This window comes from Polyodon spathula, chromosome 27, assembly GCF_017654505.1.
Source record: "Polyodon spathula isolate WHYD16114869_AA chromosome 27, ASM1765450v1, whole genome shotgun sequence".
Classification (NCBI taxonomy): Eukaryota; Metazoa; Chordata; class Actinopteri; order Acipenseriformes; family Polyodontidae; genus Polyodon; species Polyodon spathula.
Genome location: NC_054560.1, coordinates 6,209,188 through 6,227,247, shown reverse-complemented (window position 1 = coordinate 6,227,247; position 18,060 = coordinate 6,209,188). Strand labels below are relative to the sequence as shown.

General features: G+C 47.9%; 1 protein-coding gene across 1 annotated transcript in view; it reads left to right on the top strand.

Moving 5' to 3' along the window:
- LOC121301280 (RNA polymerase II elongation factor ELL-like) overlaps positions 1-18,060 on the top strand; it is a 794,007-nt gene that overhangs the window by 625,383 nt on the left and 150,564 nt on the right. The gene's annotated exons all lie outside the window — the stretch shown is intronic.

Sequence of the window (18,060 nt, the reverse complement as noted above, 5' to 3'; positions counted from 1 at the left end):
TATGTTTTATTACAGTTGCAATGCAGTCTCGCGTTGGGAAGGTGGCACATTTGGTGTCCCGTCCCCGCGGTCCCAGTACTCTCACTCCAGTACGGCCCGCATCCCAGTTTACTCCAAACTGGTCTTTCTGCGGATCCCCAGTCCCAGGCCGTAGAGTCTCAACAAAAAGAGAGGAAAAAATAATAATCTTCCAGTGAAATTAGCCAGAGTTTATCCAAAAGCAGATCTGCTAGTTTTCACTCTTTACAGCAATGACACGAGTGTGATGCCATCGCTGAGGTGTTGCCATGGCTACTGCATAACTGTACTGAGCTGGGAGACTCATCAAATACAACAAACTGCATGGGGGGGGCAAAGAGAAAATGAGTCGGACTCGGCTCCACTTCAGAATGAATAGGGAGGGCTTGAGTGGTCTCACACCAGGAGGAGTGTGGAACAGGGTGCGCCACGGCCTCCCGTCACAAGGGGGAGCTGTTTAAGTTGTTCTCACCTGCCTTCTATTGAGACAGCAGGGCAAAGCTGGCTGTCCTTCCTGAGAGGCATTAATGCCGCTGTGTGTGTGTCTGGGCTCCACTGTCCTGCCCGCCAGTCCGTTGCACTAAGAGTCCAGTTCAGTGGGCAGTGGAGATTGTTTTGCACAAGGTCGGGGGGTGTGGCGGTGCAGGGAGTGGGAGGGTCCTGCTTTTAACCAATCAGGGCTTTGCGTTGGATTGTTGTGTTTCTTGAGTGTGTGATGTCATGTGGGTTGGGGGGGTTGGGGTGAAACATGTCTTAAAATTCTGTTTTGAGTCAGAAAAGCTCAGTAGTGTTCCGGGACGTCACCCCCCCACCTTTCACCCTGATCCAAACCAGCACTGCTCGTAACTGATCCAGAACCAGGACGAAAGAATCGCAGGGGCAGGACGCTGCAGTCCCGAGAGTGTGGGGGTCTCGCTCTGCAGTGCAGACCCCCAGTCCCCTCTGACACAGAGCTACTGTCCCAGGGTCTGAGCCCCCAGTGTGGGAAAGGCGGCAGACCCAGCGAGACCCGGTGAAGGCAGGGAGGGGGCGAGTCTACAATCCCGGGGCTGGATCTCTGGAGCAGCAGCTGTGAGGAGGGGTTCCCGCGGCCAAGCGGAAACATTCCATGTTTAATGATTCCCAATCCGAGCCTGAGAAACATGCGGTCCGGTCCCCTCGCCACCTCTTCAGAACCCCTCACCTAGACTCCTGGAATGGCAGGTCCTGAAATCATAACCCCCCCCCCCGGCCCCCGATAATAGGATAGTCTGCAGGGTTCTGTCCAATAGGAGCCGTGCTCTGCTCACTCGATTGATAGCACAGTGTGATTGAAGAGCAGCCGTTTTAAAAGGGGCAGTAGAAGAGGGGGGGCATCTTTATTATTGTTCTTATTGATGTTGTTATTATTATTATTATTATTATTATTATTATTATTATTATTGTTGTTAATAGTTTGTATTTGTTACTATTTAAATGCAAAGAACTACATTATGAAAAACAAAAGCACTTAAAATGTCTTGATTTGACGATAGAAAGCGACGTCTTTATACTGAAACACACTCGATACAAATGCAAAAGCGCGGCAGAAACACACACAGCGCCCCGCCCGCACGCCGTTCCAGTCAGGTGAGAGCAGCGAGGCCTCCCTCCTCCTCAGAGAAGCGCTTTCGGATTCTCTGCGCAGAGCGCTAACAGTGTATCAAACAGCACAGGATGCACCTCTAGAGAAAGGAACCGGAGCTCTGTACTGGAACAGGGGCAGACTGAGTCCCAACCCAGTCCCATTGCCAGCCCACTGTCCCTACTTCTCAGGCTCGGATACTGACCGTCTGTCTGTCTGTCTGTCTGTCTGTCTGTCCATTAGGTTCCGATGCTATGAATTTGCTCTAATGGTTGCTTGCTGAGAGTGGTGGGCAGGGCGGGGCGGGGCGGGGCAGGAATTTGCACTTTTGGCTGAAGAATAAACAATGCATTGTAAATGAGATAAACAATGCATTGTAAATGAGATAAACAATGCATTGTAAATGAGATAAACAATGCATTGTAAATGAGATAAACAATGCATTGTAAATGAGATAAACAATGCATTGTAAATGAGACCACTAAATCAATACAGTCCAAACTAGAGTTACTGTCAGGGCTTTTCATCATGTCTTCTTTTTTACTAAATATATCCAAATATCTCTTGTGTTTTGGTTTTTAACTGATTTTATTTTACTGGGTTTTTTGTTGTGTGTGTGTGTTTAATCCATGCAGTGTGAATGCTGGTGTCAGTGTGTGTTGATGTCATGCAGTGTGAATGCTGGTGTCAGTGTGTGTGTTGATGTCATGCAGTGTGAATGCTGGTGTCAGTGTGTGTGTGTGTTGATGTCATGCAGTGTGAATGCTGGTGTCAGTGTGTGTGTGTGTGTGTTGATGTCATGCAGTGTGAATGCTGGTGTCAGTGTGTGTGTGTGATCATGAGTGCTTGAATCGACCACAGTCACACCACCAACTACATTACGTCACCGTGTACGACCCAGTCACACACACACACTAGCAGTACGTCACACTGACGACCACAGTCACACACACACACTACAGTACGTCACACTTACTGTACGACCACAGTCACCACACACACATAACTACAGTACGTCCACTTACGACCACAGTCACACACACACAGTACCACAGTCACCACAGTCACAACTTCTCACAGTCGTCACACTTACGACCACAGTCACACACCACACACACACTACAGTACGTCACACCTTACGACCCACAGTGTGTGTGTGTGTGTTGATGTCATGCAGTGTGAATGCTGGTGTCAGTGTGTGTGTGTGTGTGTTGATGTCATGCAGTGTGAATGCTGGTGTCAGTGTGTGTGTGTGTGTGTTGATGTCATGCAGTGTGAATGCTGGGTCACACTACGTCACACACACCACACACAACTACAGTACGTACACTTACGACCACAGTGTGTGTGTGTGTTGTCATGTGGGTGTGTGTGTGTGATGTCATGCAGTGTGAATGCTGGTGTCAGTGTGTGTGTGTGTGTGTATTGATGTCATGCAGTGTGAATGCTGGTGTGTGTGTGTGTGTGTTGATGTCATGCAGTGTGAATGCTGGTGTCAGTGTGTGTGTGTGTGTGTTGATGTCATGCAGTGTGAATGCTGGTGTCAGTGTGTGTGTGTCATGCAGTGTGAATGCTGGTGTCATGCAGTGTGTGTGTGTGTTGATGTCATGCAGTGTGAATGCTGGTGTGTGTGTGTGTGTTGATGTCATGCAGTGTGAATGCTGGTGTCAGTGTGTGTGTGTGTGTACACAACTACAGTAACGTTACACCACTGGTGTCACACCAACTACAGTACGTCACCTTACACCGTGTCACACACACACATCACTGTGAGTACGTCACACTTGCGACACCAACACACAGTGTGTGTCACACACAACTACACAGTCGTCACACTTACGACCACAGTCCACACACACAACTAGAGTACGTCACACTTACGCGCCATGTGTGTGTGTGTGTGTGTGTGTGTTGATGTCATGCAGTGTGAATGCTGGTGTCAGTGTGTGTGTGTGTTGATGTCATGCAGTGTGAATGCTGGTGTCAGTGTGTGTGTGTGTGTTGATGTCATGCAGTGTGATGCTGGTGTCAGTGTGTGTGTGTGTGTTGATGTCATGCAGTGTGAATGCTGGTGTCAGTGTGTGTGTGTGTGTGTTGATGTCATGCAGTGTGAATGCTGGTGTCAGTGTGTGTGTGTGTCATGCAGTGTGAATGATGTCAGTGTGTGGGTGTCACCTACGTCCACCACAGTCACACACACCACAACTACAGTACGTCACACTTACGACCACAGTCACACACACACAGTGTGTGTGTTGACCACAGTCTTACACACACTGGTGTGTGTGTGTGTGTTGATGTCATGCAGTGTGAATGCTGGTGTCAGTGTGTGTGTTGATGTCATGCAGTGTGAATGCTGGTGTCAGTGTGTGTGTGTGTGTGTGTCATGCAGTGTGAATGCTGGTGTCAGTGTGTGTGTGTGTGTGTGTTGATGTCATGCAGTGTGAATGCTGGTGTGTGTGTGTGTGTGTTGATGTCATGCAGTGTGAATGCTGGTGTCAGTGTGTGTGTGTGTGTGTTGATGTCATGCAGTGTGAATGCTGGTGTCAGTGTGTGTGTGTGTGTGTGTTGATGTCATGCAGTGTGAATGCTGGTGTCAGTGTGTGTGTGTGTTGATGTCATGCAGTGTGAATGCTGGTGTCAGTGTGTGTGTGTGTGTGTGTATGTTGTGTGTGTGTGTGTGTGTGTGTGTGTGTGTGTGTTGATGTCATGCAGTGTGAATGCTGGTGTCAGTGTGTGTGTTGATGTCATGCAGTGTGAATGCTGGTGTCAGTGTGTGTGTGTGTGTGTTGATGTCATGCAGTGTGAATGCTGGTGTCAGTGTGTGTGTGTGTTGATGTCATGCAGTGTGAATGCTGGTGTCAGTGTGTGTGTGTGTTGATGTCATGCTCCAAGCTGTGTCAAACAGTCAGTGTGACTCCACTGTTGGTGTGTGTGTGTGTGATGTGTCATGCAGTGTGAATGCTGGTGTCAGTGTGTGTGTGTGTGTGTGATGTCATGCAGTGTGAATGCTGTGTGTGTGTGTGTGTGTGTGTGTTGATGTCATGCAGTACTTACGACCACAAGTGTGAATGCTGGTGTGCTAACAGTCACACACTTGATGTCATGGCAGTGTGAATGCTGGTACAGTGTGTGTGTTGTTGATGTCACACAGTGTGAATGCTGGTGTCAGTGTTGTGTGTGTTGTTGACCCCAGTCACCACAGTGTGAACTGCAGGTACGTCACACTGGTTTCTGGTCACACAGTGTGTGTGTGTGTGTGAATGCTGGTGTCAGTGTGTGTGTGTTGATGTCATGCAGTGTGAATGCTGGTGTCAGTGTGTGTGTGTGTGTCATGCAGTGTGAATGCAGTGTGAATGTCTGGTGTGTGTGTGTGTGTGTGTCATGCAGTGTGAATGCTGGTGTCAGTGTGTGTGTGTGTGTTGATGTCATGCAGTGTGAATGCTGGTGTCAGTGTGTGTGTTGATGTCATGCAGTGTGAATGCTGGTGTCAGTGTGTGTGTGTGTGTGTGTTGATGTCATGCAGTGTGAATGCTGTGTGTCCCCAGTGTGTGTGTGTGTGTGTTGATGTCATGCAGTGTGAATGCTGGTGTCAGTGTGTGTGTGTGTGTTGATGTCATGCAGTGTGAATGCTGGTGTCAGTGTGTGTGTGTGTGTGTGTTGATGTCATGCAGTGTGAATGCTGGTGTCAGTGTGTGTGTGTGTGTTGATGTCATGCAGTGTGAATGCTGGTGTCAGTGTGTGTGTTGATGTCATGCAGTGTGAATGCTGGTGTCAGTGTGTGTGTGTGTTGATGTCATGCAGTGTGAATGCTGGTGTCAGTGTGTGTGTGTGTGTGTGATGTCATGCAGTGTGAATGCTGGTGTCAGTGTGTGTGTGTGTGTGTTGATGTCATGCAGTGTGCACCCAGTGTGTGTGTTTTTTGTGTGACAGGTGAATGCTGGTGTCAGTGTGTGTGTGTTGATGTCACATGCAGTGTCATGCTGGTGTGTGTGTGTGTGTGGTTTGTGTCCTGCACGTGAATGCTGGTGTTCAGTACGTGTGTGTGATCAGTGTCAGTGTGTGTGTGTGTGTGTGTTGATGTCATGCATTGTGGACTCATGTGAATGCTGGTGTCAGTGTGTGTGTTGATGTCATGCAGTGTCATGTGTGTGTGTGTGTGTGTTGATGTCATGCAGTGTGAATGCTGGTGTCAGTGTGTGTGTGTGTGTGTTGATGTCATGCAGTGTGAATGCTGGTGTCAGTGTGTGTGTGTTGATGTCATGCAGTGTGAATGCTGGTGTCAGTGTGTGTGTGTGTTGATGTCATGCAGTGTGAATGCTGGTGTCAGTGTGTGTGTGTGTGTGTTGATGTCATGCAGTGTGAATGCTGGTGTCAGTGTGTGTGTGTGTGTGTGCAGTGTGAATGTCAGGCAGTGTGATGCTGGTACAGTACGTCACACTTGTGAATGCTGGTGTTGTGTGTGTGTTGATGTCATGCAGTGTGATGCTGGTGTCTGTGTGTGTGTGTGATGTCATGCAGTGTGAATGCTGTGTGTCAGAGTGTGTGTGTGTGTGTGTTGATGTCATGTGTGTGTGAATGTGTGTGTGTGTGTGTTGATGTCATGCAGTGTGAATGCTGGTGTCAGTGTGTGTGTCATGCAGTGTGAATGCTGGTGTCAGTGTGTGTGTGTGTTGATGTCATGCAGTGTGAATGCTGGTGTCAGTGTGTGTGTGTGTGTGTGTGTGTTAATCCATGCAGTGTGAATGCTGGTGTCAGTTTCCTGCATTCCTGAATATAAAGGAATGTCCCAATTTAATGAACAATTTCCTGTGGTTTACAAAATGGAACACGCTTACTAAGCGTGGCATTCACGCTGAACAGACTTTAAAACTTATGTAAATAACATTTAAAAAACGTCTACTGATGTGTAGGCGAGAATATCACATGCATATATCTACTAACTTAATTCTTGAGAGTGTGGATTTATATTTAAACCAGGCTGGTTTGCGTGTGAGAGAGAGAGAGTGTGTGTGTGTGTGTGGTTTGCGGTGACAATACCAGCGTACAGTGAAGACTGAGACCGTGCAGTGCCCCGCTGTCGCCACTCGGTGGCAGCACATCTCCTTTGAAAAGCGACAGTTGAGAGAGCCACCAGTATCGCAGGAAAATAAAAAAAACAACAACATCCAGTAATGAGATAAACACATTTCTAGGGCAGGGCACCGGCCGGAGCGATAAGACACCAAAACTACGCGATCCCCACTCCCGGGTCGAGAGTCACTCAGTTAGGACCGAAGAGCCACGGGGCCTGCCTGTCTCCCTCGGATCCCCGGGATCGAGTGAGGTCTCACCGCCCAAAAAGACGTGGGCAGACAAAGCCCCCCCAGACCTGTATTTTTATAAACAAAACATAAAAAAAAAATAAAAAATAAACTTGCAGTATCTAATCCGGGTGGATGTGTTGCACCCGTCCTAGCTCAGAGTGGACGAGCTGAACTCGATTAGGATTCACGAAGCCGCTTTCTTAAACTAAATTAAAAGCAATAAATAAATAACGTGTGGGTTTTATACGTGAATATATTTTAATATACAAAAGTGACTTACCTATATCAACCTGTTTATTATTAGATTTTAATATGTGATTCAAACCGCCAGGAAATCCGCGTTTTCTTCTCTGGAGTTGAGTGAGCACTCATCCCGGTTTGCCGTTAAAATTCCCGGTGTCCCGAAATTTTTCTCAGTATCTTTAAAAAGTCCCGGTTTCCAGACTCTTCCTGCAACGCGATGAGGAACAGGCAGGAGCGCCTGTGTTAATCAATTTATAAAAAATAATGTTATTTATCACTTTAGTTAGAACATGTTTATTATTATTATTATTATTATTATTATTATTATTATTATTATTATGGCTGACTGTTTAAAAAGACATTAAAGTACCCTCTATTGAAATGGTTTAATTCGTTTTATCAATTATTTCATATGTGTCCCGGTTTGAGATTTGAAAATCCGGTCACCCTGAGAGAGAGAGAATTTAAAACGCGTTGCTTTACATACATGATCAAAGTGACCCGGTCATACACACGTGTGCTCGCTTTCCTTATACTCTCTACACAGAGAGGTAACCCCTGACCCTAACTGTAACACCAAACCATGCCGGGAAAGCATGGCAGGAAAACTGTCGAAATGACCAGCAAATCTACCCGGTAAACCTTTATAACGGCAGCTCTAAGGCAGGCATCATACAACAAACTCTGTGAGTGTGCTCTGGGCTGTGTGTGTGGGAGTGTGTGATCGAGGGAGGCAGATGTAGGTGTGCGTGTTCACCCTGCAGTTTGGTGCTATGGGGTGTAGGTGATGATCTGGTTACAGTCAGCCAGCACAAGCTATTGTCAGTAGAAATGGGTATTCGTGGATACATACAATAATAACACACACAGCACAGAACACAGAGCGCACACACACACAGCACACAGCACAGAACACACACACACACACACACAGCACACAGCACACAGCACAGAGCGCACACACACACACACACACAACACACACACACACACACACAGACACACACACACACACACACACACAGCACAGAGCAGCGCACACACAACACACAGCACACAGCACACACACAGCACACAGCACACACACACACACAGCACACAGCACAGAGCGCACACACACACAACACACAGCACACAACACACACACACACACTGTCTCTCGAGCGTCCACACAGCAACACACCACACCACACACCCACAACACACAGTGTCGTGTGCACAGAGTGCACGTGTGTCACACCTCACGAGCACAGAGACACAGCACACACACACACAGCACACACACACACACAGCACAGAGCACACACAGCGCACACACACACACAGCACACAGCACAGAGCGCACACACACACACAACACACACACACACACACACACACACACACAGCACACACACACAGCACACACACACACACACACACATGTCAGCACCCACAACACAGTGTCGTGTCTCAGTGCACGTGTGAGCGCACAAGTCCACAAAAAAAGCACACACAACACACACCGTGTCGTGTACGAGCGCACCACTCGACGTGTTGTGTGTGTGTCGTGCACAGCGTCTCAGTTACTCGCACACACCACACGCACAGCACAGAGTACGACACAGCACACAACACACAACAGCACAAGAGTACAGTCTCGCGGTGTGGTGTGTCGTGTCTCATGTCGTGTGTTCGTGTCTCATGTCTCACACGCGTGGGGTGTGTTGTCGTGTGTCGTAACTGTGTCTCGAGGTGTGCGTGTGTGTGTACGTGTGTCGCATCAGTCACACATTTCCTCGCACCCACAGTGTCAGACACGTGTGTGTGTGTTGTGTTTTGTGTGTCGTGTGTCGTGTCTCGCCGTGTGTGCGTGTACGCCACACACACACACACACACAGCACACAGCACAGAGCACAGCACACACACACACACACAACACACAGCACACACAGCACGCGTCTCGTGTCTCGTGTCTTGTGCGTGCGCGTGTGTGCACACAGTGTGTGTCCAGCACAGAGCACACACACACACAGCACACACACACACACAGCACAATGCACACACACACACACAGCACACAGCACAGAGCACACACACACACACAGCACACAGCACAGAGTACAGAGCGCGCGCACACACACACAGCACACAGCACAGAGTACAGAGCGCACACACACACAGCACAGAGTACAGAGCGCACACACACACAGCACAGAGTATAGAGCGAGCGCACACACACACAGCACACAGCACAGAGTACAGAGCGCGCGCACACACATGGATACATTTTAGTGATCACCCCAATACTTTGAAAATAAATTACAGTAATAATAATATGCTACAGTGATCAGAAAACTATTCCACCCCTCCACCCCTTATCTAGCCTCCTCGGGGTGTCCTTGGGGACCCCAGCCTCAACCTCCCTTCGCGTCCTGCTATAAGATTGTGGGGTGCGGCTTTCATACCACTGCGGCAAATATGAGCAGCAGAGCTGCGCAGTCATTAATATGCACACATGCAAATGAGTGAGTAATTAAGAGCCCGCGCTCGCCAGAACCACTTTGATTGCTAATGAATTCTAATCTGTGAGGAAGGGGGGAGGGGTATAGAATTACAAAGAAAGAAAGAAAGAAAAAATAGACAACAAAACAAAAACTTTGGCGCGGTCTCTCACTCACTATCTCACCCTCTCACTCTATCTCTCTCACTGTCTCCCTCTCTATCTCTCTCGCTCTTTCTCACTCTATCTCACTCACCTCTCACTCTATTTCTCACTCACTCTCTATCTCCCACACTTTCTCACTCTCTCTCCCTGTCTTACTCTCTGTCTCTCTCACTCTCTGTCTAGTCTCACCTCATGCTGGCCAGGATTTCTCAGACTAAAAAGGAATTTTCTTATGTTGAAGGAAGCAGATCAGCTCTGCTCTCTCGTCACCGCAGCCCTGGAGGGATCTCTCTGGTAAGAGGATGTTTGAGCTCTGCTCTCTCGTCACCGCAGCCCTGGAGGGATCTCTCTGGTAAGAGGATGTTTGAGCTCTGCTCTCTCGTCACCGCAGCCCTGGAGGGATCTCTCTGGTAAGAGGATGTTTGAGCTCTGCTCTCTCGTCACCGCAGCCCTGGAGGGATCTCTCTGGTAAGAGGATGTTTGAGCTCTGCTCTCTCGTCACCGCAGCCCTGGAGGGATCTCTCTGGTAGGAGGATGTTTGAGCTCTGCTCTCTCGTCACCGCAGCCCTGGAGGGATCTCTCTGGTAAGAGGATGTTTGAGCTCTGCTCTGTCGTCACCGCAGCCCTGGAGGGATCTCTCTGGTAGGAGGATGTTTGAGCTCTGCTCTCTCGTCACCGCAGCCCTGGAGGGATCTCTCTGGTAAGAGGATGTTTGAGCTCTGCTCTCTCGTCACCGCAGCCCTGGAGGGATCTCTCTGGTAAGAGGATGTTTGAGCTCTGCTCTCTCGTCAGCAGCCCTGGAGGGATCTCTCTGGTAAGAGGATGTTTGAGCTCTGCTCTCTCGTCAGCTGCCCTGGAGGGATCTCTCTGCTAAGAGGATGTTTGAGCTCTGCTCTCTCGTCACCGCAGCCTCTCTCAGAGCAGCGTCGAGGCGTGTGGGTTTGTCAGCAGGAAGCAGCGCGGTGCTCTGTACTGTACCTGCTGCGTGGGAGGCTGTGAGGGAGAGCCCGGGGTGCCTGCTGGAGTGGGACCCCAAGACCCAAGACAAGGGGCTCAATTCAAACATCCACTGAGCACCCCCTCTGAAAATGATTGTATCCAGTTTACTTTCATAATGCTTTTCTAGTGGTGACTGCAACCACCAGAAACAAAGCAATATGCACACACACACGCACACACAGACACACACACACACACACACACAGACACATACACATACATACACACACACACGCACACACAGACACATACACATACACACACACACACACACACACACACACACACACACACACACACACACACACACACACACACACACACACACACACACACATACACACACACACACACACACACACACACACACACACATACACACACACACACACACACACACACACACACACACACACACACACACACACACACACACACACACACACACACACACACACACACACACACACACACGCACACACACACACACACACACACACACACAGACACATACACATACACACACACACACACACACACACACACGCACACACACACAGACACATACACATACACATACACATACACACACGCACACGCACACGCACACACAGACACATACATACACACACACACGCACGCACAGAGCTGAATGCACAAGGGCTTAACCTGTCTTTGTTTACAGTTTGGTGTGCTTATACTGTTTGTTAGAGAAACTAGAACAGTTTTGTGAATGTCAGCCTTTACTTAAAACATTCTTTAAATAACTCCTGAGACCTGAAGCTTCGTGAATAGGTCCATTGTGCTGGAACATTGCTGCAGGGGTTGGAATGCGGTGTCAGAACCCTCAGTCGAACTCTAGAACCCTGCTGCTCGGAACACTCTGGAGCAGTGGTTCCCGGCCCGGGTCCTGGGGACGCCCTGTCTGCTGGATTTCATTCCAACTGAACCAGACCCTTAACGCAAATGATGGTTTGCTTAATGGGACTCTTAGTGATTGTTTTCAGCTCTTAAACAGTCAGAGAGTTCAAGTTACTACTAAAACGTTACAGCTAACTTGAAATGTGCAACACTGTGGAAGAACTGAATACAATTTAAAAAAAAGGTCTAATTAAGCAAACAATCATTTCGATGAAGGGTCTGGTTCAGCAATTGAGAGCTCGGCTGGAATGAAAACCGGAAGACACAGGGGGTCCCCAGGACTGGGGCTGGGGAGCCCCGCTGATGCACAGACTGATCCATTGCAGATGAGAGGGTTAGCATGAACACAAACCTGGATAGGAAAGTTAATTTTCAGTTGTTTTGCGTGAAGCGTTTGGAATAGATTTCTTTTGTTATTTTTAAAACATGGGCTTTGCAGCGCTGAACTATGCTTTCCTGTGCTTGCACTGTGCTGCATTGTGCTTTTACAAGAGTTAATAGAACAGCTGTATTCGGATCCAGCGCCGTCTAGATCATTTCAATTGCCCCCATTAAGAGACACTTGGAGGGAGTTTCCTGCCCCACTTTCTGTGTCAGGCTCTGAGCACCCCCCCCCCACCTCTTCTCACAGACTGAGAGTTGAAGCAGGTCTTGTGCAGGTAGTTGTCAACTCTCTCTCTCTCTCTCTCTCTCTCTCTCTCTCTCTCTCTCTCTCTCTCTCTCTCTCTCTCACTCTCCTGTGGTTTCTCAGCAAGCATCCTGTTGTGAGCGGTGGGGGGGGGGGGCAGTTTGACAGGGCAGGTAATGAAACCCACAGACCCCATCCTAACGGAACAAAGGTGTAGGGTTTGTAATTGTTTTTTGCTTTTGTTTTTTTTTACACCTCGGGTGCAAAGAACATACAAGCCGACGAAAGTGCTCGCCTGAGTGCAGAGCATCAGGCTTCAGCTGATGAGGTTACTGATGAAAGAGGAGTGATCTGTGAGGAGGAGGATGCATGCTGTACCCCAGCCTGTGTGCATGCATGCTGTACCCCAGCCTGTGTGCATGCATGCTGTACCCCAGCCTGTGTGCATGCATGCTGTACCCCAGCCTGTGTGCATGCATGCTGTACCCCAGCCTGTGTGCATGCATGCTGTACCCCAGCCTGTGTGCATGCATTCTGTACCCCAGCCTGTGTGCATGCATTCTGTACCCCAGCCTGTGTGCATGCATTCTGTACCCCAGCCTGTGTGCATGCATTCTGTACCCCAGCCTGTGTGCATGCATTCTGTACCCCAGCCTGTGTGCATGCATTCTGTACCCCAGCCTGTGTGCATGCATTCTGTACCCCAGCCTGTGTGCATGCATTCTGTACCCCAGCCTGTGTGCATGCATGCTGTACCCCAGCCTGTGTGCATGCATTCTGTACCCCAGCCTGTGTGCATGCATTCTGTACCCCAGCCTGTGTGCATGCATGCTGTACCCCAGCCTGTGTGCATGCATGCTGTACCCCAGCCTGTGTGCATGCATGCTGTACCCCAGCCTGTGTGCATGCATGCTGTACCCCAGCCTGTGTGCATGCATGCTGTACCCCAGCCTGTGTGCATGCATTCTGTACCCCAGCCTGTGTGCATGCATGCTGTACCCCAGCCTGTGTGCATGCATGCTGTACCCCAGCCTGTGTGCATGCATGCTGTACCCCAGCCTGTGTGCATGCATGCTGTACCCCAGCCTGTGTGCATGCATGCTGTACCCCAGCCTGTGTGCATGCATGCTGTACCCCAGCCTGTGTGCATGCATGCTGTACCCCAGCCTGTGTGCATGCATTCTGTACCCCAGCCTGTGTGCATGCATGCTGTACCCCAGCCTGTGTGCATGCATGCTGTACCCCAGCCTGTGTGCATGCATGCTGTTGGGGTCCCGAGCCTGTGTGACGGCAGCTGTACCCCCAGCCTGTGTGCATGCATGCTGTACCCCACCTGTGTTGCACGTATTCGACCCAGCCTGTGGTGCAGCATGCGTACGTACGACCATCGGTCTGTGCATGCCTACGCATGTAGCCCAGACAAACTCTCACTTATATAATATATATAATAGATATATATATATATATATATAGATTATATATCTTATATAGATATATAAGATATCATATAAGAGTTCTGCTCATTAATTTTTTTGGTTTTTTTTACAGATTACAGAAAAGTAATTGTGAAATAAATTCAACTACATTAACAGATAATACCCATAAGACATTAGAACTCATCCTTCTTTGAGAATACTTTTTAAAAATATAAATAAGTATTAGAAAGTGTATTTTAAAGCTGTTTTTGTTTGTTTGTGTGTGTGTGTGCATGTACTGTCCGTGTGGAGCTGATGATGAATTGCACTCTGTTGCTGTGGAAGCCGTGTGGTCTTTGTGGTAGTTTTCCGTTTGCTAATCCCCCTGTCGCCGACCCCGCTCCAGCAGCCCCGCTGACCGCTCTCCATGTCAGCTGCAGCTGTTAAACAGGCCGCCTCGATTACTCAGCGCGGCGGCGGCAGCGAGGCTGCTCACTCCGAGGGAGGACAAGCAGCCCTCTCTCCCGGTTAATGGAGTTGTCTTTTCGGCTTGTTCGTCAAGCTCCTTGCAGATTTTAAACCAGAACATCTTTCTTCTACTGCTAGTGAAAAACGATACAAATGATGCTGACTGGCTGCGGTCCTCGTCCCTCCCTCTCGTCTCAAAATTAATTCGCTTTCTTTCCTCCAGACCAAAGCGCTCAATACTTTGACCGGTTCCGAATTAAAATGCTAATTCTGGGCTTTTCATATTTAAATCACCATTAACGCGTTAATTATGGGGGTGGATCACGCTGGGTGACGAGGAAAACACAAATCACGCAAGACTCAATACTGCAGTTAATTGCGGTAATGTAAATTGTAATATATAAATACTAATTAATTAAAAGCTTTATGTATAAAGAGTGTTTTGGCAGTTTTAAAAGTAGAATACCTGAGTAGTAGATGTGCTTAATAGGGGCCTGCATGTGCTGTAGACTCTCGAAATACAAATGAAAGCCCTGCTGTTGAGTGTTTCTGGAAGGAATGGCAGCACACAGCCTTGTATCTCTCTGGTAATAGAGAAACACATGCGCAGGTGTCATGGTGAATATTTCATTTTCACGAATCCTGAGTGGAAAATAACCAACAGTGTGTGATTAAAATGGACAGAGGGAAGACAGAGGACACATTGCCACACATCAAACCTCTCAGGGGGGTAATTATCGAATCGATTATCCTCGATTGAAATAGCCTGACCCTGTAAATCACAGCTCTGCCGCGTCGCAGATTCCCGACTCCGACCCGACCGGGACTGACTCGGATAAAACACCAGCCACGCCTTACCGGCTTTAAAATAACGGGAACAGAGCCCCGGACCCCCGGGGGGATCAATTACACACCCCCAAAAAACACTGCAACAATGAGAGGAAAGAGGGTAAAACACCGGGAAGAAAGAGGATAAAACACCGGGGAGAAAGAGGATAAAACACCGGGAGGAAAGAGGATAAAACACCGGGAGGAAAGAGGATAAAACACCGGGAAGAAAGAGGATAAAACACCGGGGAGAAAGAGGATAAAACACCGGGAGGAAAGAGGATAAAACACCGGGAAGAAAGAGGATAAAACACCGGGGAGAAAGAGGATAAAACACCGGGAGGAAAGAGGATAAAACACCGGGAAGAAAGAGGATAAAACACCGGGAAGAAAGAGGATAAAACCCCGGGAGGAAAGAGGATAAAACACCGGGAGGAAAGAGGATAAAACACCGGGAAGAAAGAGGATAAAACACCGGGAAGAAAGAGGATAAAACACCGGGAGGAAAGAGAATAAAACCCCGGGAGGAAAGAGGATAAAACACCGGGAGGAAAGAGGATAAAACCCCGGGAAGAAAGAGGATAAAACCCCGGGAGGAAAGAGGATAAAACCCCGGGAGGAGCAATAGAGCAAAACCAAGTCAGGGATAGGGTGAGATGGAGGTCCTGCTTGTGTCTTTTTAATGAAGTTGTTCTGAATGGGGTTGGGATTGATAACAGGCTTTCTTTAAGATCCTCAAACTCGTATTATGTTATAAATGTAAAGGTACAATTTAATACCTTCTGAACTGTGCTCGTGTAGAATTAACACGACTCCGAGGTGGCAGTTTTGTGTCAGGTGACACGGGAGGAAGCCACTGTGCCTAGTACGAGTGGACCTGTCGCTAAAATCCAAAACTGATTATCGGAACATTTAATTAATACAACATATTTAAATATTTTAACAGCAGTAGTTTTGTACTATTACAACCTGTTGATTTTCACAAACATGCATATGTAAAAAAACAATGGTGTTGACAGGGAATTGGGGGCTCTGCCCCTTTAAGGACTCGAGTGGGATTACTTGGGGACCCCCCGCAGCTAATTGTGGGGGATGCAAAGCAGAGGTCTTGATTAGAACTGGCGTTTAGACTTCTCTTTTTGATATGATAAAAATAAATAGTTAAGTGCAGTAGCAATATTTCTTTATATATATTTTACCGTAAGCCAAAGTCACCACAGGATTCCTAACATCTGAAAAAAAATCTCAGGAGTCTGTAGGACTCTTGTAATGCATTACCAGGGTTATATATATATACTCAGTATATATATATATATATATATATATATATATATATATATATATATATATATATATATATATATATATATATATATATATATATAATATATATAATATATATATCGCATTATTCAATTCCAGCGGTATGCATTTATAAAGCAAGTACCAAGGTAAGTTAATGGCAGCGTTATTCATTAGGGAACGCGATCACCGTAGTGCAGGACTCAGGACGATGGCAGTAATTGAAAGGGCTCCCTGGGGTCTGGTTTCCAGTCTTAATTGAACCGCTAATAGCGAAGCGTTGGAATGGCTGTGGGAAGGAGGGGAGATCGCGATTGCAGCTGACACCCGTGGGACCCCTGCGCAAATAATAAAATACACTTACCAAGGGGTAGCAACAGTAATTACACCCCAAGGTAGAGTGTGTGGCAGAGACAGGTAAGGGAGGTGTAACAGTGAGAGCAGCCCCTTCACACACACACACAATGCAACCCAATAGCAAATATTAAACTTGGTCTGTTTGCATTGCTGACTGTTGTTGCCCCCTGGAAGCAGCATGTGTCCCAGTGATTCACGGTAGGGGTGGGTAGAAATACCCCTTTCACTAGGGGGAGCTCTAACTTGGAGATTGTCCATATTTAGGTCATGTGACTGAACACATACTTGCTTGGGGGGGGGGGGGGGGGGGGGGGTGAGAGTAACAGAGTACAAGCACCAGAATGTATTAAAGCATGCATTGCATGTTTAAATACCGCACATGTATTTTAAATCGAGACCCAGCGGGATCCCCCCTCGGTTCTTATCTGTGTAGTATGCGCTTTAAACACGAACGGCTGCGAAACTCTGGTTTAGTATTGCAGTTACTAACCTGCCCCTGCGCCAACTTGCGAGGAAAAGGAGTTCGCTTTACATGCGGGGGGGAGGGGGGGGGGGGGGGGCTCCGAACTGATCAAGTAACAAACAACGAAATTATTTTTAATATTTTTATTATTATTATTATTATTATTATTATTATTATTATTATTATTATTATTAGTAGTAGTAGTAGCAGTAGTATTGGTATTATGATGATGATGATGATGATTATTATTGGTATTTATTGGTTGAAGTTTGGTATTGCCAGATCTAGATGAGGTTTATTGGCATGTTACTGGGGGTATGACCCGGGCCTCACAAGGAAATTAGCTTAGATGCGACAAAATGAATAGCTAACCCTCAGAACACGCTGTAACTGTAAAACAGACATCAAGTGTGTCCCACCTACACGGTAGCATGCCACAATGCTGCAGTATGTAGCATACGCACACACTGTGTGGTAGCTCGTGCCACATCTACAGTAATGTCTTTCACCGTGTGGATGGGCCCAGAACATCTAAGAGTACGGGTTGGCGTAAGACGAGGGACAACGCTCTCTCTCTCCTCTCTCTCTCTCTCTCTCTCTCTCTCTCTCTCTCTCTCCCTCCCTCCTCTCTCTCTGCCTCTCTCTCTCCCCTCCCCCTCTCTCTCTCTCTCCTCTCTCTCCTGATCTCTCTCTCTCTCTCTCTCTCTCTCTCTCTCTCTCTCTCTCTCTCTCTCTCTCTCTCTCTCTCTCTCTCTCTCTCTCTCTCTCTCCCCCCCTCTCTCTCCCCCCTCTCTCTCCCTCTCTCTCTCTCTCCCTCTCCTCTCTCTCTCTCTCCCCCTCTCTCTCTCTCCCCAGACATTT